Here is a 23,654-nt window from a genome sequence, read left to right as displayed (position 1 = left end):
TTGCCACCCTGACAGATAAGCAGAATAAATAATGGATAGATGAATGTCTCACAATGACTTTTTTTTTATCACACATCTATATAAGTGGCAAAGTTTCTTTGTTTGTCTTGAGCTAACATCGCCATTTCTCGACGGATTTTCACCAAATTTGGCAAGTAGGTCCGTGGATGACCCGGAATTTTTGCAGATATAAACAATATTCATATATGGGCCCCAGGGAGGTTCCTGAGGGGTACAACATCCACCCACCCCCTCCCTCAATGCCTTTCATGTTACATTTATCAACACAAACTCTCGACAGATCTTCACTAAACTTGGCATGCAAGTAGAGGAGATGGCCACAATTTGGCAGAACTCAGAAATTCCATATTTGGGCCCCAGGGGGACCCCGGTGGGCCCCTGGGTGGTGGATGTTTGGATTTTTGTTTGTCTTGGGTTAACATCACTATTTCTTGATGGATCTTCACCAAATTTTACATGGAAGTCTGGAGGCAACCCAGAATCTTGCAAAACCCAGGCAATGCCAGGTAACCTGCTAGTGTACAAATAATACAGCTTGTTGCAATTTATTTCAAATAAATGGCAAAAGATGTTTTTGTACATTATGCGTATGCCTATATTCCATCAAATAAGAACATAAAGAATCAAACTCCTATTTAGTTATTTGTTAAATGTAAAAATAAACACCAAATTAATGCACTAAACAAACAAACAAACAAACAAACAAACAAACAAACAAACAAACAAGCCACTGCAGCATACATTCAGCCAGACATGTAAAGCAACTGAATGGGGTGTCCTAGAAAAATTATGTACTTGAGCTACTAGAATATATTGAGCTCAAACCTCAAAAGCAATGCAGAAATGGTTGCAGGAATATCATCTCAGTCTAAAATACAATTATGTTAAAATACGACTCTCTGTGCAATCCTGACACAAACAATGATGGGCACTTGTCTTGCCAACTGCAGTCCTCTGTAAATTCCTATCCTCTACCCACTTTAAGTATGGGGTCACTGAGTCTAACTTTGGTCAAAAGAATGTTACCAATCATGTCCTCTCCTCAGTACTATCAGAGGGTTAAACCATAAGCTTCAATGAAACCAATAAAAGGAACCAATTTCACCTAGCTCAAGCTGAACTACTTCTCAAATATTTAGATGCATGCGATTTCTGCCTCTTCACACAAGTTAATCAATAAATTCTACCTATAAACTCTAGGGCCAAGGAAAGGTGCAAGATTGACTTGGAGAAAGAAACATTAAGAGGCAGTTTATGACTGTGGGGAATAAAAACAATAGAAAGACAATGCAGGAAGACAGAGAAAGAAATGTATGCTGCATTGGAAAGGCTGAAAGTCTGATATGTTGTTACTTTAATTCTCATTCAATCTGCAGCCTCTCTTCCATAATAAATGAAGCGGTTCAATAGACATCAACCTGCCATCTTGGCAGCAAGCCAGCGAATGATGTTTCCATCACAGTCAGAGAAACACACACCAGAAAACAAACTAAGCTTTGATAACATCTGCTAATAGACATTATTTGGTACAATGGGGAAAAAACTACTTCCAAAGAATTTAAGAGGGTCCCTAGACCTTTGAGGTAATGTCCTGTTATCTATTGTACTCGTTTATGCCACTGATGAAAAAAGCAGCATTCTTCTCAGGTGAGAAATATGGTCTTTCTCTACACATTGGTGATGTGAGAGGGCATGGGTGGCAGTGGTGCTTTTAGTCATTCACATGCTTGAATTTTATATCAGAATGGCTAAGGTGGACAGAATCGTATGCCTAGAACAAAGGCTCTTCTTACTCTCTTGTTCCTGAAAGAACGTGTCACCACAACATAATTCCAAAATGTGCTCCCTTACTGATAAACATCCTCGTTTTTCTCTTGCAGGTACCATATTTGGGACCAAATTTCTGGCTTCCCTGCATAATGCAAATGTAACCAGAGATGAAACACAGGGTTAAAATTCCTTGCTAAGAAATGGTAATTCAACAAAGCTGATAACCTGTGATTTTCTCTAAACATCTGATTCCTACTAAACTGACAGAAAACTTACCAAACTTAAGCTTTTTTCTAATATATATTTATCTCACACACAAGCACCCTTCCTAAAGCCTCGGTCACAACCAGCCGTACGTGCTCCTACGGCCGGTCTACGTGCAAAAAACGCAAGAAACGCACGGAGGGCATGTGTGAAACGCACGGAGGGCACGCGTGTGACGTGCTGATTTTCGAGCCGTAGACTGGCCGCAGAGGTTCTTTGTCATGTCAAATAAACTCTACGGGCGCTTATGTTTTTTTCCGGTTGAAAGACAAACTTACGGCCAACGTGCGTCTTTCTTCACGAAAAAAAAAAAAAAACGCAGCGATTTGGGAAACGGCAAAAATCGCACGGCCAAAAAAATCGTACGTCCGGTTGTGACCTAGGCTTAATCTAGAGAGCACCTATAAGCATTTAAGAGCATTTAAGAGGGGTAAGGGTTGCTGGAGGAGTAATACCTTTCTGGTTAGCCTACAACACCTTGGCATCCCAGACTGGTCTCCCCATATCCAACATCATATGAAGCGCAACATATGGCCAATTTATCAGCATGTGGCCACACCATCTAGCTTCTCATATGGTGAAGATCGTCTGCTGTGCCTCCTCAAGGCACCTCTGGCAACGCAGAAATGTGGCAGATCTATGGGAGTAAACCCAGACAGAAAATCCAGGGAGTGCTTGCAACACACTGGTATTTCCCAGTAACTTGAAAATTTGATGATGACTGCTCCATGGTTAAAGCCCGTGACGCAAGTCCACCTGCGGTCAAGACCAACCTGCGGTGCAAGTGTTGCTCTAGGAGCCTGACACAAAGCACAAGGTTGGCTGGCTGCATACCACTCTGAAGATGGTACTTGAAAGGGACACAGGCCTAAGGTGTGACCACCTTAAGGCAGCTATCGCTGACAGGCAGGCGTGGGGAAAAGAAATCTTTTCAAGTCACCGGCATACCGGATGTCAGACAGTGATGATGATTTAAGAGCAAAGAAGCTGGCTTTTAACATTTGGATGAGTAAAGGATACCAGGGAGATTCATCAGGACAATTAAAAACCTCTGTCATCACAAGTCAATATCAGCTCACTAAATTTTGCTAAGGTTAGCAATACTTGCTAATGAGATAAATTTCCCAGTAGTCGCTGTACTCCATATCAAGGAAACTAATAGTGGTATTAAGGGTTCACTGGGCCATTGATCAGAAGGTCATGAGTTCAAGTCCTAGCAGCACCAAGCTGCCATTGTTGGGCCCCTGAGGAAGGCCCTTGACTCAACTGCTTAGATGTATCCTGTCACAATTTTACAGATTTTTTTATTAAAAATGTCAGGCAAGTGAGATAAATGTAAACATGGCAGCATGAAAGGGAGGATCTGCTGTCTCATGTTGCTTGTCAAAGATTTATTGGATGTTGTTTCAAGTATCACACTGATATTGTCCATCCCCTTTTTGGTCCTTAGAGTGGCAGCATTTATACAGTGTGACATCAGATGAAATACAAGGATAGTTAGTAACAAGATCAACTGTGAGCTACTGCTCACTTACCTATACCCCTGCTCTTGCTTATATCAGAATGCAAGCAATCGAAGGAATAGGACACTTATTATGAATGTTGACATCAACAAATAATTAACCCTGAAACAAGTAAAGACCTGTATTCTCCCCAGGTATTTCAAAGAGCATCCTGGTAAACTGTCATTTTGAAATAGCATTTTGCTTCTTGAAATAGCATCAAAATCCATCCTGTATGTTTCGTAAATTCAGTCGGTAAACAGGAAGTCAATGTGCAACAGACCTGAAAACGGAACACACGTTATAGAACCCCAAGCTCGGTACCAAATATCAAGCAGTTGCAATTTGTAGTTACTGAGAAAAATGTTATGAAAACTTTGTAAATCCACGCTATATGTTTCATAAATACATTCAGTTGGTAAACAGGAAGTTGAGGTGCGACAGACCTGAAAACGGTATGCATGGTATAGAACCCCAAGCTGAAGTTTGGTACCAAGTGGCTATGATTTGAGGTTGCTGAGAAAAAGGGTGTTTCGGATGGACAGAAATATGGACAAAGACAGAGATAAACCAGTATACCCCCCCCCCTTCAAAGCGGGGGTATAATTAAACAAAGAGTATAAGATTAGCATATTATGGTTTATCCACACATTCTCAAATTAAAATCTGACATTCTACACTTTCACCTTACAACTAAAAATAAGACTCCAGACCAATTATGAACTACAGTTTATACTCTGCGTGTATTAACAAAGTAGTTTAAAGGAATGACAAATTATTTTTTAACCCCTTCAGTCATGATACAGACATTATATCACTGTAGAAAGTGACGTACAGTACACAATTGTGTACGCGGCGACCGAAGGGGATATAATCCAATATTTCACATATTTTCTTCATTTTTGTTCTTTTTAGTATTGTACAATGACTATTCTGACCAGTTTGGCACTACTCCATCTCACTTCCATTCATCTTTACATTAATGGCTCCAATGCAAGCGATGTCACTAATCTTTTTTTTTTTTGCTACTTTTATACCCTCAAAGCCATGCTTTAAGTATTTGAATCAGTTCAATTCATCTTAAATGTTTAAATATTCTGAATTCTAACTTAGACTAATTCTTATTTCTTTATGACAACTTTACCAAGCTGGACTGAATTTATTCAGACTGCAAAGGAGACGCACTCACCTGGAGTTGCAGCTGGGAAGAACACTGTAAACAAAGCAATATCATTGTGGCTTTACAGGCAGAAAAATCTGTCAGTTTGGGGCATGCCTTGATAAAACAAGATAATGATAATGTGATATTTTCTGGCACAGAAATAAGTTATGCAACTTGTCTACATGAATAAAATTGGCAATTTATCAAACCGCCTTTGCCCTTGGTATATTCAGTAAGAAGAAAAGAAAAAAAATTAAGTAAAAGCCTGCTTTTCCCCTGGTACTCTGTAAATTACTGTACTCAGCACCACATGATCAAGATCATGGTCCACCAATAATAATTTTTGTCATGTGACTGTAGGTATGAATACATACTCAAACCCACACTAGGCCCATGCTGAACAGTCATTATTTCAAATTCTCTTTTATTACACAGGGAACATTGGTATTTTACCACATTTGACAATGATTTCCCATTTTACTGATGTGTACGCAATGACTTCAAAGACTTTCTGAGACAACAGACAAAATTAAGCAGTTTCACATCAGAAAAGCTCAATTTCACCTAGAGATCACAGCATGGTATTGATTGTGCATGTGCTTGCTCAAATGAAGCATTTTAAAGTCTTTGTAGTAATTTTTCCCTCACTATTAAGCAACCAGGCATTCAATTCTTAGGATTTAAAAAAAAAAAAAAAGGGTACACCAAAGGCGTTTCTAGCTATTGAAAAGACCAGGGGCTAAGTCAAGTTTTCCTGGGGCTTGTATTTTTTAAAGGGAGATTGGCATCGATAGGTTGGGGCAGTTATATCTAACTTTACAAGAAATATTATCACCCACATACATTCAAAGGTTATGACATCTTTATTGCTGATTTTTGCACTACTCTTTAAATTTATGCAGTTCACTTCAGTTTCTGGTTCCTTATTGTTATTATCAACACCCATAATGTCTCAGGAAACTGAGGCATGTGCCAATTGACTATTAAATACCACTAGTAAAATTTATCAGCAGTGATATCATCAAAGTTACCATCAATGATATAAAAATATATCATTTCTCACTTGCATATCTCTCCTTTGAGACCACAAAGACAAATTCTAAGCTACATTATTATATTACAACATTCAAAATCCCAGATGAAATTCCATTTCACAAGACTATGTTCATATAAAAATGTCTTCCAAGTTTTTCTTACACAGGTACACGAGTACCATTTTCTCCAATGCATCACGACTCCGCTAACTGCATCAGCTCATTTGTGGTGTCTGGACAACACAAATTTATGTTGACATTAATACTGCATGACCAAATATTTTATACATTTTCTCCCTATATGTGACTAATATGCCGACAGCTGGCTATGGGATGGTCAGCTGGTTGGTTCTGTGTCAACTACATGTAGCATTAAAACATATGATTAAATGATGTCAGGGCAACTATTGGTGTCTACATGAACACAAATTGTTGTTGACCTGTTAAATAAACTTATTCGGGGCAAACAGACCACCACTGTAGATATTCATTAAACCACTTGAACGTTTGAGCTAGCTTGACACACTAATCATACAGACCCTATGCTGTAAATTCAAGATAACCAAGCTACACATAGTGGGTTTTGTGCATCAACATAATTTCATGGGTTACACTGTCAGTAACAGCACTGAAAACCTGAGCTCGGAGCAGTTTCCAAACATGGCTGCTCTGGACTACAATTCCCAAACACCACAGTGCCCCTCACCTCCAGAGTACTAACAAGTACACCTGTCTCTTGTTAGGATGCAATCACTCCCCTATATAAGCTCAGCAGTCACAAACATACATTGCAAAGTATTGTTCTGTGTCCCAGTACCTGACCTTACCAAGCCTTCTGACTTTTGGCCTGACTACTCATGTTTAAACTGTGTTTACATTTATTTCCTAACTCTGATTCCTCGCCTGCCCTCTGATATCCTGTTCGCTAATCGATCGACCCTTGCCCGTCCCTGACTATGACCTTGGCTTCCTGATTTGGATTTGTTGACAGTTTGCGATGCGCCTGCTCTCCCCTGTGCTTGCATCCATAAGTGCCTGCACCCTGACACATTGTTGATACATTCTATAGATACACCCACGGTCAATGACTTACCATCTGTTTTCATCTTGAAAAGTCCAACAATAGTGGATTTTTTTTTTAAGTCGTCATCCAACCAGTTCTGGTCCTTCTTCTGTTGGCGGTCACCAAAAATTTGAATATGCACTGTGCAGCGCTCAATTATGCCCCCCTCCATCTTCAGATGCTGCAATTCAAGTTCCGATCTGTTTCAGTCAGAGGTCTTCTATTAACATCTTACTTTTTTGAGGGCGAAAATACCCAGGGCTAGGCTCAAAATACCTGAGGCTATAGCCCCGAGTGATCGGGCCCCAACAACGCCATTGGTGTACACTGAGGAACCTGGTTGCAAGGTAACAGTGTCACATTGTGTTTGCTTGTTTCCAGGAAAGCACATAGTGAGCAATGTTAGGTCATTCATAACATGCACAAAACCAAATACACATGCATATACAAACCTCTGAGGAGATTTCATCTCAAGGATACAATTGTATCTGTCCACTGAAAGTTGATTTTTTTTTTCCTTCAATGAAACATCCTTGATACCCACTACCTTCTCTAAGCCCACTCATACCAAGGTCATTATCCTACCTGTTAACTATAAAGCAGTTTGTAGGGACCACAAATTTTGATAAACTCTTGGTCAAATCCACTCTATCCCCCCCCCCAATGGATTTGGAAACCTAATTCTCTCCTAGTGTGGAGCCACACACAAACAAACATACACACAACATGTCGAGAAAGTCTGTCCAATTACAGAGGTCACAAAAGAGCTGGAGAGTTAAGATCTCTACTCTTAGTGGGATTTCTGTGCTGAGCCTCAATCTGCTCCCCCAGCTCCCTGGAGTTTTCTTTCCTTCCAAAGGCCATTTCCCTCCCACCATCCATCATACCCTCGTTGACAGCGCCAATCTCCCTGGCTCTGCTTCTTGAGACAAGATGTCTACCTGAACCACAACCACATGCTGAATGAGACAGACTAGACAGCTCTATTGTCACATCTGGGAGTGAACCGTCTATTTCTAATCTTCAGGGGTCCCCCCCCAGACACTTCATCCAAGCTTTCACAATTTTAGGAATGGCTTCATGTGATGCAATATTCCATTACTGTTACAGTTGGGTACTTTGATCTTAGCTGAAATATGCTTTGAGAATGAAACAGCATAAATATCTCTGACAAATCACCAAAGGTCAATAACAGCATCTCACAATCACAGAACACATACAAAGCTCTTAAGTTCATTCCCCCTTACATACACAAACACTCAGAAAACACTGCATTGATCGGTCAACTGCAAAGTCTCCTGTCCACATAACATTTTCTATAGCATCTGGGTGCCTTGTCTGACTGGGCATGAAGGTCATTTGAGCTCTTTTAATAGCTTTAACTAGGCTAAAGCTACTGAAAGAAGCCGAGTAAATAATACATTGAATTCAGCAATAAAATGAATAAACACACATCTTAGGTCTGCATGTCTGTCCATTTTAAGAAAATCATCCCAAGTACAGTGGTGCTTGAAAGTTTGTGAACCCTTTGGAATTTTCTATATTTCTGCATAAATATGACCTAAAACATCATCAGATTTTCACACAAGTCCTAAAAGTAGATAAAGAGAACCCAGTTAAGCAAATGAGACAAAAATATTATACTTGGTCATTTATTTATTGAGGAGAATGATCCAATATTACATATCTGTGAGTGGCAAAAGTATGTGAACCTCTAGGATTAGCAGTTAATTTGAAGGTGAAATTAGAGTCAGGTGTTTTTAATCAATGGGATGACAAATGAGGTGTGAGTGGGCACCCCGTTTTATTTAAAGAACAGGAATCTATCAAAGTCTGATCTTCACAACACATGTTTGTGGAAGTCTATCATGGCATGAACAAAGGAGATTTCTGAGGACCTCAGAAAAAGCGTTGTTGATGCTCATCAGGCTGGAAAAGGTTACAAAACCATCTCTAAAGAGTTTGGACTCCATCAATCCACAGTCAGATAGATTGTGTACAAATATAGAAAATTCAAGACCACTGTCACTGTTGCCCTCCCCAGGAGTGGTCGACCAACAAAGATCACTCCAAGAGCAAGGCGTGTAATAGTTGGCGAGGTCACAAAGGACCCCAGGGTAACTTCTAAGCAACTGAAGGCCTCTCTCACATTGGCTAATGTTCATGAGTCCACCATCAGGAGAACACTGAACAACAATGGTGTGCATGGCAGGGTTGCAAGGAGAAAGCCACTGCTCTCCAAAAAGAACATTGCTGCTCGTCTACAGTTTGCTACAGATCACATGGACAAGCCAGAAGGCTATTGGAAAAATGTTTTGTGGATGGATGAGACCAAAATAGAACTTTTTGGTTTAAATGAGAAGTGTTATGTTTGGAGAAAGGAAAACACTGCATTCCAGCACAAGAAGCTCATCCCATCTGTGAAATATGGTGGTGGTAGTATCATGGTTTGGGCCTGTTTTGCTGCATCTGGGCCAGAATGGCTTGCCATCATTGATGGAACAATGAATTCTGAATTATACCAGCGAATTCTAAATGTCAGGACACCTGTCCATGAACTGAATCTCAAGAGAAGGTGCTCATGCAGCAGGACAATGACCCTAAGCACACAAGTCGTTCTACCAAAGAATGGTTAAAGAAGAATAAAGTTAATGTTTTGGAATGGCCAAGTCAAAGTCCTGACCTTAATCCAATCGAAGTGTTGTGGAAGGACCTGAAACAAGCAGTTCATGTGAGGAAACCCACCAACATCCCAGAGCTGAAGCTGTTCTGTACAGAGGAATGGGCTAAAATTCCTCCAAGCCGGTGTGCAGGACTGATCAGTTACGGGAAACGTTTATTTGCAGTTATTGCTGCACAAGGGGGTCACACCAGATACTGAAAGCAAAGGTTCACATACTTTTGCCACTCACAGATATGTACCGTAATATTGGATCATTTCTCAGTAAATGACCAAGTATAATATTTTTGTCTCATTTGTTTAACTGGGTTCTCTTTATCTACTTTTAGGACTTGTGTAAAAATCTGACGACACTTTAGGTCATATTTATGCAGAAATATAGAAAATTCTAAAGGGTTCACAAACTTTCAAGCACCACTGTATTATTCTTTAAGATGTAGATGTGCTTGCTCCAGCAGCACACGTGCGAAAAATTGGATCGATACAGAGATTAGCATGGCCCCTGCGAAAGGATGACATGCAAATCCGTGAAGCATTCCTCATTTTTAGACAGGCTGAAGTTCCCTTGAGCAAGGCACCTAACACTCCACTGTTCCCTGGGTATTGCAGTGCAGCTGCCCATTGCTCTGTGTGTGTGTGTGTGTGTGTGTGTGTGTGTGTGTGTGTGTGTGTGTGTGTGTGTGTGTGTGTGTGTTCACTGCTTCAGATGGGCTAAATGCAGAGGAAAGAACTTCACTGTGCTCTAATGTACATGTGATGAATAAAGGCTTAAAATTCCTAGTATTCATACCATTCAAGAACTGTGATATCTGGATAAAGATTCTTAAGTTGTCGAGGTACGGGCAGTAAGCTTTTGCAATATAATCATCTCCACACTATTTTATCTCCCATTTTATTTTCTCTCAAATAAAATGGGAGATAAACCAATTGTCATTAATTTAGAAAGCATGGATGATTTCAATCCACATTAACTGACTTTTACCCCCAAGAGGATGCTGGGTTTTTTTTTTTTTTTTGTTTGTTTGTTTTTGTTTTTTCACCTAAAATGATGTAACGGGGTACAACAAACAGTTTACAAGTAATTTTGAGGATAATCATTAGGAAGAGCTTAAATACAGCTCTGGAAAAAAAATTAAGAGACCATTTCATTTTTTTTTTCTTAAATCAGCATTTCTATGCATGTCAGCCATTTCATTCAAGTGTCTGTGCGGGAATTCCAACACAAGCACACCTCATTTTACTTAATGAGGTACTGATTATGTGGTCACCTGAACAAAATCATATTGAATGAGGAAAAGGATAAAAAACACTGCTGTGGTCATCCTTATCCTCTTCTAGTAGGACCAAGCAAGAACGGGACAACATTTCTCTTTCAAAACTACAGCAATTGGTCTCCTCAGTTCCCAAACATTTACAGAGAGTTTTTAAAAGTAGAGGTGATGCAACACAGTGGTAAACATACCCCTGTCCCAACTTTTTGAAATGTGTTGCTGACATCAAATTCAAAATAAGCATGTTTATTTAAAAAAAATTCAATTTGATATGTTGTCTTTGTATTATTTTCAAAGAAATATAGGGTTTTCAAGCTTTGCAAATCATCATTTACGTTTTACACAGTGTCCCAAATTTATGCAATTGGGGTTGTATTGTGTTGTTTAAAACTGAATATAATTTTGATTTCTATACATTACTCAAGGTCTGAAAACACTTCATCTTTATGTTGACCAGTTGTCATTTTCTCTAATTAAATGCTCTTAGTGACAATATTTTTATGTGGAATTTGGGGGAAATGTCAGTACTTTCTGGAATAAAGCAAAAGTGTTCATGTTCCTCAAACACATACCTATAAATAATAATACCAGAGAAACTGAATTTTGCAGTGGTCTTTAATTTTTTTTTTCCAGAACTGTATGCTGTGGTTGTTTTTTTTTTTGGTATTCTTTCCCCCGGGCTGGTCAGCGCGCACACGCACACACACACACACACACACACACACACACACACACACACACACACATACACACACACACACACCTGTATAGCAACAGTGAAGTTGTTGGCCATGTGGACATCAGACAACAGATTTGTAAAAGGATTATATTTAAAATGCATTGTTATGAATTGTACTGTGTATTAAAGCAGAATCACTTAAAATCTACCATCTAGCGGAGTTTCAGCGACTGCTCTTCCAGCAAGCAGTTCCTGACTATACAGCTGATTCCTGATTAGCAGTTCTTGATTACTCATCTTCGGTCTCTTAAGATTATTGTTTCTGGATAATTAAATTGTTAAACTTGACTTTTTTTTTAAATGGTAAAGCAGGGGGGAAAAAAATCAATGTCACACAAGTCTAACAGGCAATCCACTGTGGTTATTTGGTTCCTTCAAGCAAGGTCCAAAATCAAGACTTAAAATGAGAAACAGGTGTGTTACTGCTACTGACTGGGAAAAATGTGGGAGTCGCTGATCTCAGATTTGCGGTGGTGGCACATGCAAGGATTTATTAAATACATTTTACTAGTGTATATGAAAAGTAGAAAAAGCTTCAACTCTATTCATACTCACAACTCTGAGAATTTGGGAGACTTTTTTTGGCAGCTGGAAATGTACAGTACCAGTCAAAAAATTGGACACACCTTTTAAGTCCCTGTTTTTTCTTGAGCACTTCTTGATACAATATGGATTACTACAGTTGTGGAAAAGGGTCGTTTACTGTATTTTTATTATTTACAATTTACTGTTTGATCTCAAACACATTAAGAAGCAATAAATTTCACTAATTAACTTTTGACGAGGCACACCTGTTAACTGAAAAGCATTCTGGGTGACTACCTCATGAAGCTGGTTAAGATAATGTCAATTGGCTATGTTTTGCTGTTTTTGTTTCCGGTTGAGAGTACGCCATGGGCATTTTGGCTGACGCTTCTCACCGGAGCTTTTCTTCCCCCTTCCCCCCCCCCCTTTGTTTTTCTTTTTTATGTAGTTTGATGTTTGAGTCTTTTATCCACCAGTTGTGGTAGCTCCGGACCCAGTTTTGGCGTCCATTTCCTTCAGGCCTTGGTGCACCGTGGGTGATGCCTGTGTGCCACACTATGGACTGCAATGAGCTCATTGCTCTTTTTAACATCAGGGTTGTCTAGCGCTCTGTGTGGCAGTGCTTTTGGGCTTGGCACGGTGTTCCGAGCGATATTGCCCGGTGGCATCATATTGGCTGTGCAGGTGGTTTGGGACATACCGGTGCTCTGTGTGGCTGTGCTTCTGTGCTCGCTTTGTGGATCCATGGCATGGTGTTCCGAGCAATGTTGCCTGGTGGCATCATGGCAGTTGTGCAGGTGGTGTGGGATTTATCTTTGTGCACCTGATGGGATTGTGGTAGCTACACCATTGGAATTGTGTCCTGACCCTCTCTTGGTGGACTCTTTTTTTCCTTAAAGGCATCACGCAGTGGCAATAAAAGTCGCATTATTCTGCACCAGAATGCTTTCGAGATTCGAAATAAATTGACCGTCGATTTTTCAAAAGCTTCCCGCGGTTGTAATCGGTCCTTATTTGGTCATGCCCATCACTTGAAATTTCCCGCGTTCGCAGCGCCCCCTCTCGGTCAATGGAACAGCTGCGTGACGTCATACCAGTAACCACTCGGTGCAGTTGCAATGGCGGACACACCAGAAAATAGGAGCGATGCTGAGGAAATTAGCTTTGATTTTACGATACAGAAGAAGAAAATGGCCCACAAGTAGAGATTTTGACAGCTGAATGTCCTGGTGGTATCCAGCCTTACAGATTTGAACCTGAGCGCTCATCTTCAGAAGAAAATGAGGACAGTTCTGATGACGACAGAAACGAAGACGAGAATGAAGAAGACCGGCGACTTGAAGACTTGTTTTGGTTGGTTTCTCTGACTAAATCACTACTTGTGTGTATTTTTAAAGACCATTTTCACTTGAATTAGAATGCTGTGTGATTAATCTATGATTATGTGTAATACTGATAGCTGTAGGGGGTGAAAGTATAGCTAGAAAGATTGAATTCTAGCAACTTGACAGCTTGCGATCTTGCGAAATGCAGTGGGCCTTCTGATACAGTAGACCCCTTGATATTCCAGTTTTCATCATTTTCCTTTTATTGCGGTTGATTTTAACTTGATATTCAGTATGTTATAGGCTGGGAGTATTGAGCTTTGTATTGTATTGTTTAGTAAACGTACAATCGTCAGTAATAAGTGATAATTATTAGTTAAAGGCAGCTCTGTGGCATAAATCACTGTAAAATTTGGACACAAGTCCAAATTTGGCCTTTTGGTTTCTATCCTGTAGATCTATTTTGCTCTCCCATGATGATCTTAGACCTATTAAAAGCGACATGGGGTGTTGTACATAATATTGCAAGATCATGGAGGTTTAATTGGAGTTTTGTGAAAATGTTTTTAAAAAGCTAGTAAAGGTGGCTTGGGAAGCTGGAAAGCAGACATTATAAACAAACAAAATTTATTTTTAATGCATGTTTTCCAGGTGCAGTTGTGGAAACTGTAGAATTATGCCAACTGCACAGGAATGCAGATGTTGTCGGGAGCGACCCCAAGTCATTGCACAGTTTGACGATCTACCTGATGGTGACCAAGAATATTAATACATCATTTCATAGTGTTTTGAGTGTTCAAAACTATCCACAAACTGAATAAATCCACAAAATCCGCAATGTAAACAACTCTGGTAAACGCACGCTATAGAGAAAACATGGCAACAGGCCAGCATCACCCAAGGGAGGTTACTGGTATGACGTCACACATAAGTTGACCTAGTTAACGGCTGGCTGCCTAAATTTGGCTGTGCGCGTCAACTTTAAATGCTTGTAGCGGGTGCATCGTGACACTGAGATCGCGGGAAACCGATGGGCTTGAATAACCCACCAAACCCGACATTTTGACACATGATATAGCCTGATTGCTGAAATTACCGCATGACGCCTTTAATTGTAAAGCAACCTGGGGTGTGAGAAAGGTGCTATATAAATTGAACTGAATAATAATAATAATAATAATAATTATTATTGTGCAAAGCATAATCAAGGTAAACAGTGGCTACTTTGAAGAATCTAAAATATGAAACATGTTTTGTTTTAAAATACCTTTGTTTACTACATAATTCCATATACGTTCAATATGTTATTCCATAGGCGGCACAGTGGTATAGTGGTTAGCGCTGCCGCCTCACAGCAAAAAGGTCCGGGTTCGAGCCCCGTGGCCAGTGAGGGCCTTTCTGTGTGGAGTTTGCATGTTCTCCCCGTGTCTGCGTGGGTTTCCTCCAGGTACTCCAGTTTCCCCCACAGTCCAAAGACATGCAGGTTAGGTTAACTGGTGACTTTAAATTGACCGTAGGTGTGAATGTGAGTGTGAATGGTTGTCTGTATCTATGTGTCAGCCCTGTGATGACCTGGCGACTTGTCCAGGGTGTACCCCGCCTTTCGCCCGTAGTCAGCTGGGATAGGCTCCAGCTTGCCTGCGACCCTGTAGAAGGATAAAGCGGCTAGAGATAATGAGATGAGATGTTATTCCATAGTTGTAATGTCTTCAGTATTGTTCTATAATATAGAAGATAGTCAAAATACCTAAAAACCTATGAATGAGTAGGTCTGTATTGCAGCAATATAGCACTATGATGGTCCTCTCATTCTTGAAAAATGGGGGGGAAAAAAAGTCTTTTTTTTCCTCCTCCTGTCAATTCCCACCCACCAGCCATCTCTCTCTTATCATACAACAGCTACCAACCAGGGAGGGTGAAGCTAGCCAGCCACATCTTTCTGAACTGCTGCATCACAGGGTGGCATACAACCTTCAGAGGAAGACACCATTTACCCTGTTCTACACACATAAGCTCAGAGGTACCCATGATTGGCTTGTGTCACTGTGACTGGCAGAGAGAGAGAGAGAGAATGCCATCCCTCCCACTGAGATAACACGGCCAGTTTTGTTCCCTTGGCTCCCAGCCACAGACAGTTGAGGCACTCTCGTTTTGAACCTGTGATCTCTAGATGATAAACTGAATACTTTTCAGATTTCCAGGTAAAGGCCATTGTACAAAGAACCTGCAGAGCTCATGCCATCACACTGCCCACCTACTGTCTAATGCACCAACATGGTCTCATTCATTGACATTCACACACTCATTGCAACATACTCTCACAAATACAAATTCCTAAGAATTTACACAAACCGGATGATATGAAAAGTCACCGTTAAAGCTAAAGAATGTGGTGGGATTAGTGGTAATTTTTTGTACTTTCTTTGTATGAAATACAAATAGATTAAGAAATTCTCACTGAAGAAATTTGTGTGAGACTGGCTTTAATATGCTTCTCTCTGAACTGAGCCAATACTTGCTCCTTTAAGCAAGCAGTCTCAATGCTTGGGCTCATCCAGCAGCCTAGAAGATAAATTATTGAGTGAGATCTGAAAATAAAAAGCAAAAAATCACAGTAGAATGGCACATGTGACAAAGCCAGCACATGTTATCCGTTTCCCAGACACGGACACACACACACACACACACACACACACACACACACACACACACACACACACACTCTCTCTCCCTCCCTCGGGCATTCACCTTCTAAGAACTAAGAAAAATAACTTTGTGCTCATTTACTGTCAAAAAAAAAAACACCCTCTCATACGAACATGTAATACCTGGTGATACTGTATGAGACGTAGGTGGGGTTTACATTAGACCGTATCAGCAGATCATCAGATTAACGTTTTTAAAACGATTAGTGTGCACACAGCAACACCAATACACGATTCGCGTGCACACAGCAACACCAATACACGGATACGCTCGGCTCCGCAGGCATCCTGCGCTCCAAATCACTCCGCCCTGAACAGCGAGTGCCCTCTGGAGGGTGCGCACTCCGGCCCTGCGCAGCTCACAGAGCGCACGAGTGAAGTGCACAAGCAGTGATTCGGGACTGAGCCGCTGTGTGTGTGATCCCAGCGCATATCACTTACCACTTGCAAGTGGAAGGATGGCAAGCCTAAAGACAATCATAACTACACAATGGGCAGTATTTGCATCAGTATTTGCAGTATTTTCATACTTTTATACACTTTAATGAAAGGTGATACAAGGCGGAAGTCCGCGCCGTTTTTCAGCAGTTGCGTCACATGACCAACGCCAGCGAATCAGGAAGGTGGATGTCACAGTGACGTTGTCCAATGACGACGCCAGCTAGAGCTCAGCACAGCGTATCCTCAATGTTTACACAGCACCGGAGCTGACACGATCTGGATTGAATACGTGGACCCTGGCGGATTCCCGTTTCCTGGCGTTTTAATGTAAACGGACAGTGCATCCGCGAAGAAAACGAGACAGATACAGTCTAATGTAAACTTGGCCGTAGACATAGTGTCTGTTGTTGTGCTAATGAGCATGACATGAAATGAAAGCAATCATTCAAAGCAGACTGCAAGCTGTGCTCAAAACTATTGAAAGGAAGCACTACAGTATCTTCCTCCATTACAAGTTACGTAACTGATCATCAGCAGTAGTGCATTCCTTTCCATGCACTCACACACACACGGGCAATTTACAGTAGCTAGTTAACCTCACTGCATGTCTTTGGACTGTGGAGGAAACCCACACAGACATGAGGAAAACATGCAAACTCCACACAGAAAGGCCCCTGTTGGCCACTGGGCTCAAACCCAGAACCTTCCTACTGTGAGGCAACAGTTCTAACCACTGCAACACCATGCCGCCCTCTACACACCATCTACCGTGAGTGTAAAAAAAAAAAAAAAGGATTCAGAGGAACAACATACTTAATCATCTTGTGAGTTATTAGTTATGTTAGCTGTCAGCTCATTGTGTAATGGATGACTCTTCATTGCCTTTGCTAGAGAAATTACTAATCTGTACAACTCTACATTACTGAGGTCAAGATCTGAGATGCTGAAGCAAAGCCAACATGCTCCAGCAGCTGTCTGCACACACATATGGAAACTATTAGTCTATGGCTGATCCACACTTCATGGCTCTGTTTCACTGCTCTCATTCCCCAAAATGTGTCATAGTTATTCTAATACAAGCTAGTTGTACAAATAAAGAAGAAAAAGGTTTATATTTTGCTCTTGTAATGCAAATCCACTATCTGTATCTGTGTCTTATTTGAATTTAAACCTGAAGTAGCTGTGGCCTAAAAGGTTTTTTTTTTTTTAACTCCACCACCATGATCTAAAAATATTTTAATTGTAGAAATAGCAGCACCATTAGCCTGGTCTGAGAATTCTGGATCTGGATCCTCAGCTACATCACTCAAGTTCAAAGCTGTTCTCAATATGAGATTTGCATGGGACTGTATTTGTAATCCTCCTTGTGCAATTATTACCTCCGCCAACTTTGTTGGAGGAGGTTATGTTTTCACCTCCATTTGTTTTTGGTTTTTTTTCCATCGTAGTGAACAGATTTTGATGAAATTGAGAAAAGGTGGGCCATGGCCCACGGAACAATTGGTTAGATTTTGAGGCAAATCCTGATATGTACATGGATCCAGGATTTTTTGTCTGTTCCCAATGTAACTCAAAAACAAGTGAACAGATTTTGCTAAAATTTGGTATACAGCTTTAGTATTATCTTAGGTTCAAGTGGTTTGATGTTGATGCTGACAATTAGTGGCTTGGCAGAGGCATACGGCCTACTGAATGCTCTTCAAGTTTAGTTTTGTTTTTATCTTCCTGCAATAGTTTCAAATGAATTTAATTGGTTCCAAATGATAAACAAACTAGGAGCCCAATTTAACTACTGTGACCCAGACCAAGGAGTTGCTAAGGATGAATGAATTCCCTGTACATCCATGTTAATGAATGCAGTCTCCATTTGTGCCACAAGTTTCACATCTGACCATTTGCTGCATGAAAAGCCTCCCGCTCATACACAAGTTTTTGCTGTGTCCTGCAAGATTCCAGCCCTGATGCATACTTCTAATCTTAACCAGATGCCATGTGTAACATTTCTGGTACACTGTCTAAAAAGAAAAACTTTATATTCAAATTAAGATGTGTTTTCCAAACCTTTGCTCCATTCAATTCAGTATTTATTACTGTTTAATTCCATTCAGTCAAGAAAATCCATCCATCCATTATCCATAACCACTTATCCTGTACAGGGTCAAGGGCAAGCTGGAGCTTATCCCAGCTGACTATGGGCGAGAGGCGGGGTACACCCTGGTCAAGTCACCAGGTCATCGCAGGGCTGACATAGAGGCAAACGACCATTCGTACTCACATTCACACCTACGGTCAATTTAGAGCCACCAGTTAACCTAACCTGCATGTCTTTGGACTGTGGGGGAAACCAGAGCACCCGGAGGAAACTCATGCAGACACAGGGAGAACATGCAAACTCCATACAGAAAGGCCCCCGTTGGCCGCTGGGCTCGAACCCAGAACCCTATTGTTGTGAGGCGACAGTGCTAACCACTACACCACTGTGCCGCCCTCAGTAGAGAAAATGAAAATTATGAAAAAAAACCCCCACACTTAAACAATATGTTTAAATTGTAAACCGGCCTTCTTGCCATCTGCTGGGATGTAATTACATGTTGCTTATTATCGGTGTGGAGAACTGAATTGTTATTGATCCAAACAGTTAGCTAACCCACAACATGTGGTAAATGGTTTGCCTGAGAATGAACTTGATTGTATTAAATAAACCAAAACAAGCTGGTAAAAAAACAAAACCCACATTAACAGGATAGCTTTAAAAGCTTGCATCTGCCTCTTACTCTAGCACGATAGCAACAACATGTGCAGGTATTTTTTCCACTGTAAAACCCATTCCAAAAATGGCATGATTGTCAAGGGTGTGTGAATGAAATAAAGGCATAAATGCGCATTGCAGATGTCTTGGGCTTTTGAATTCCTTGCTGTGACCAATAAAATGCTGCCTAGCTGAAAGCAGTCTTCACAGCAGCTTCCAAATTGGCAGGGAGAACAGCTCACTGATAAAATACTGAGGGGATCCATAACGCATTAGAGTAAAACCTCGAGCCATTTACTGAGCGCTCAACGGACACTTTGAAGGCTATGAAAAATTTCAACACGTACTAGCAAGGATTCATTCATATTCAGTGGAAAATCTCTGCAGATAACATTATGGTCTTTTGATCATATGAAATTTCATATACTTCATTCTCAGTGCACTGAATATAAGAGAATGAATTTTGGCATTAAACTGGCAGTGTAAGAAAAGTGGTGTAATGTTGCTGAGGATGCACATTCACATACTGTGGATTTAGTGTAAGAGCATTCAAATGAATTGAAGCTTCAGCACTGACATTTGTGTTAGCTGTAATTCAAGTCTTAGGATTATATGATTTTTTTTTTCAAATACTGGACAATACATTGATACTCAGCAGCTAATTCAGAATATCTAAGGGTAATAATAGCGTTAAAATGCATTATTTAACAACAACAAAAACCCTCTAATCATTGATATGGTGAAGTTTTCTGGAAGGAGGAGTTTATTTTTATGTAAGGATTCTTGGTTGTCAGCACTTTGTAATGGTCAGGGGTGGGTTTCCTGATAATGTTGCACTTTCGGGTTAACAAGTGACTTTAAAGATGCTCTTAAGCAAAGAATGTTTCTGTACTCCCTCGTAAGGTCTCTTAAGAGCAACTTTGCTAAGAACATCTTTGCAATGTGGCGGCACGGTGGCGTAGTGGTTAGCACTGTTGCCTCACAGCAATAAGGTTCTAGGTTCGAGCTCAATGGCTGACGGGCGCCTTTCTGTGAGGAGTTTGCATGTTGTCCCCGTGTCTGCGTGGGTTTCCTCCGGGTGCTCTGGTTTCCCTCACAGTCCAAAGACATGCAGGTTAGGTTAACTGGTGGCTCTAAATTGACCGTAGGCGTGAATGTGAATGGTTGTTTGTCTCTATGTGTCATCCCTGCAATGACCAGGCAACTTGTCCAGGGTGTACCCCGCCTCTCGCCCATAGTCAGCTGGAATAGACTCCAGCTTGCCCGCGACCCAGTATAGGATAAGTGTTTACAGATAAGGAATGGATGGATGGATGGAATGGTTGGATTGATCTTTGCAATGCATATCCTCGATATAGCCATTAGTAGGTGTTATATAAATAACACACACACAGTGTTAGAGGTGCAGAAATTTGTCTCATTAATGAGAGACTAAATTAGATAGTCACTTGCCTACTAATGAATGGCATCGCAAGTTAACAGCGAACTTAAGTGCTACTTTCACTACAGCAGTGTTCGGGAAAACCACGTTAGCTTAACGATGGATCTTAAAGGGATCCTCCAGCAGATTTATTCTCAAACTTATTTGAAGTAAAAGTAGTCGCAGATTTCAAAAGTCACACTTTCATTTTCGGAGAACAAATAGTGTTCTAGAAAAATTAATTTTCTTTAAAATGCTAGATGGGCTTCATGTAACATGTAGTGGTCACTTGGAGCAACTCAGCTGTTTATATTCTCTATTTACATCATAGTTTTGCTAGTTTTACAAGTATTTTACCGAATTTATCAGTTTTTAAATAAATATGCCTCATTGTGTGGCATATTATTGCCACAATGATGCTAAAAAGAAAGCATACTACACACACCATGTGTCTGATCCAGTTTCTGTTGGTGACACTCTGTTCTAGCTGATCAAGCCCACTTGGCATTTTTTCTGTGGAAATGCAGTCTAGTTCCAGCTTGTGCTCTCTTTTTAGCATCATTGTGGCATTTATATGCTACATAATGAGGCATACTTATTTAAAAACTGATAAGTTTGGTAAAATACTTGTAAAACTAGCAAAACTACAGTGTAAATAGAGAATATAAAACAGCTGAGTTGCTCCAAGTGACCACTACATGACATCACATACATCACCACCACCACCACAGGAAGCCCATCTGGCATTTTAAAGAAAATTCATTTTTCTTGAACACCACTTGGTCTCAGAAAATGAAAGTTTGAGGTTAAATCCACTGGAGGATCCCTTTAAGAGGCAGCTGAAGATACGCTTAGCTTTAAAAGGCTTTTGGGAAACTCACCCCCGTACATTTTCTCCACTGAAGTCAATACAGGACAGAGGACTTTGCACTTTCTGGTTTCTCAGTAATGAGACAAGCTGGGTGGGTTTTTTTTTTTGTTGTTTGGTTTTTTTGAGAAAAAGAGAGAAAAAAAACAAAGGCTGATGAGGGAATGTTCTTTGGTGAACAACTTCACTAGGACACTGAAGTTTTGAAACTAACAACTTCTGTAATGATAAAAGACCCTGATGCTCATCCTGAGGATCCTTTCAACACAGTTAGTACTACTAAAAAATTGTAGTGTACAGCTCTGGAGGAGTAATGATCTATTGAGTGTCACCCTGAACAGAATAGATTCTCATTTGTGTCTGGTTCCTTTCAAGGTTTCTTTCTCATGTCATATCAGGGAGCTTTTCCTTGACGCTGTCACCTCAGACTTGGTTAGGGATTAAATCTACACCTTTTTTCTGTAAAGCTGCTTTGTGACAATGTCAACTGTTGCAACACTATATAAAACAAGAGTCATCAGGAGATGACTTATCCACCCCCCGCCCCCACGTGAAACCCCACTCCAAATTTTCCGAAGTTGAATTGGTTGCCATGGAAATATGGAAAAAAATAAAAAAAAAATCACAGAAATTCCAAAATGTCAAAAGGCACACCTCCTCTAGCTACTTAACATAACTGCCAGGTTTTGTGAAAAAATTCCAAATAATTTGAGAGTTATGCTCCAGAAATTAAAATGTTTACAGATGGACAGACAGACAGAGCGATAGCTAAATTAATTATTATGCTGCTGCATCATGTCACAACATATGATCAAAATAATTAAATGCAACTATAAACTTAATTAATTACAAGTTTTAATTGGTGGCAAATGGCTCTGTATGAGAAAAATAAAAACACAAAGTTGGGCTGCATCACATAATACATTGATTATTTTCCTATAACAGCTGTGAGAATGCAGGCACTTACAGATGTATGCGTGGAGGAAGACAGATTGCAGAAAGTCAAAGCCAAATTGAGGCACTGGAATCGGAGTCGGGAAACTAGCGACGGTCGGGTGATCGGTGAACAACGTAATGTAAGAAAGACAGAGTGAGAAACGAGGAGAAAATAGCAAGGATCAGAAATATAAGAGTCAGTCAGAAAGATACAAGGCTTGTTACAAACTGGATGAGCAGGACAATACTTCACAATGGTGTGTTTGTGAAGGGGGCTTAAATAGAGGGACAGGTGACTGAGGAAATGAGAGCCAGCTGCGATTTAGTAGGCGGGAGACAGAGGGCACTGTATGTTCTGGGAGCTGTAGTCCGGAGTGTCCATGTTTGTAGTTTGCTCATTCTCAGCGGGTTTACTGACAGAGTCCCCCCGAGGAGCTACCTCCGGGAGCTACATTCTTTCTGGGACAACCTCTGGGTGCTGGTTTATTAGGATGCTGGGCATGGAATTCTTGCTTAAGAAGGGGGTCGAGGATGTCTCTGGACTTGACCCAGCTTTGTTCCTCTGGCCTGTATCCTTCCCAGTCTACCAGGTACTCGACTTGGCCTCCTCTTCGCCTCAAATCGAGGATCTTGTTGACCTGGTAGATGGGCTCTCACTCTAGATCAGGGGTGGGAAACCTTTTTCCTATCAAGGGCCATTTCAAGTTTTATAACATCCTATGGGGGCCAAACTAAATTTTTTAACCCATAACCTCTGCTGAAAATTTTAAGATGCAGCCCATTTATTTTAGCTTTCTTTCATGCTATTCAAATAAAAAAAAACAACTTTATTGGTGTAACTTTGTTTTATCCCTTTTTAATCTTCCCATTTTCTTTTTAAATTTGATCCACCTCTTATTGTTTTAATGCTCTGTTTTTAGTCTTGTGTTCTTATTGATTTTATATGTACTGATGTAAAGCACTTTGAGCATTTTATGTAATGAAGATGCTACAATATAATAATAATAATAATAATAATAATAATAATAATAATAATAGGTAAATTATTATTATTATTATTATTATTATTATTATTATTATTATTAAATCTGGCTGACCTAATGTCAAGGCTGGAACTGCTTCTCTTTGGCGAGGTATCTGATGTCAGATGGTACACATGATGATGCTACTCGCAGCTGG

At 40.4% G+C, this 23,654-nt stretch overlaps 1 protein-coding gene and 1 non-coding gene across 2 annotated transcripts in view; one reads left to right on the top strand and one right to left on the bottom strand.

The window, feature by feature from the left end:
- ek1 (eph-like kinase 1) overlaps nt 1-23,654 on the bottom strand; it is a 206,055-nt gene that overhangs the window by 108,184 nt on the left and 74,217 nt on the right. The gene's annotated exons all lie outside the window — the stretch shown is intronic.
- Nucleotides 9,939-10,043, top strand: LOC132868121 (U6 spliceosomal RNA). Its single transcript, XR_009650809.1, has one exon. It is a non-coding gene; the product is annotated as a U6 spliceosomal RNA (small nuclear RNA).

This window comes from Neoarius graeffei, chromosome 19, assembly GCF_027579695.1.
Source record: "Neoarius graeffei isolate fNeoGra1 chromosome 19, fNeoGra1.pri, whole genome shotgun sequence".
Lineage (NCBI taxonomy): Eukaryota > Metazoa > Chordata > Actinopteri > Siluriformes > Ariidae > Neoarius > Neoarius graeffei.
This window is presented reverse-complemented; position numbering and strand designations above follow the sequence as displayed.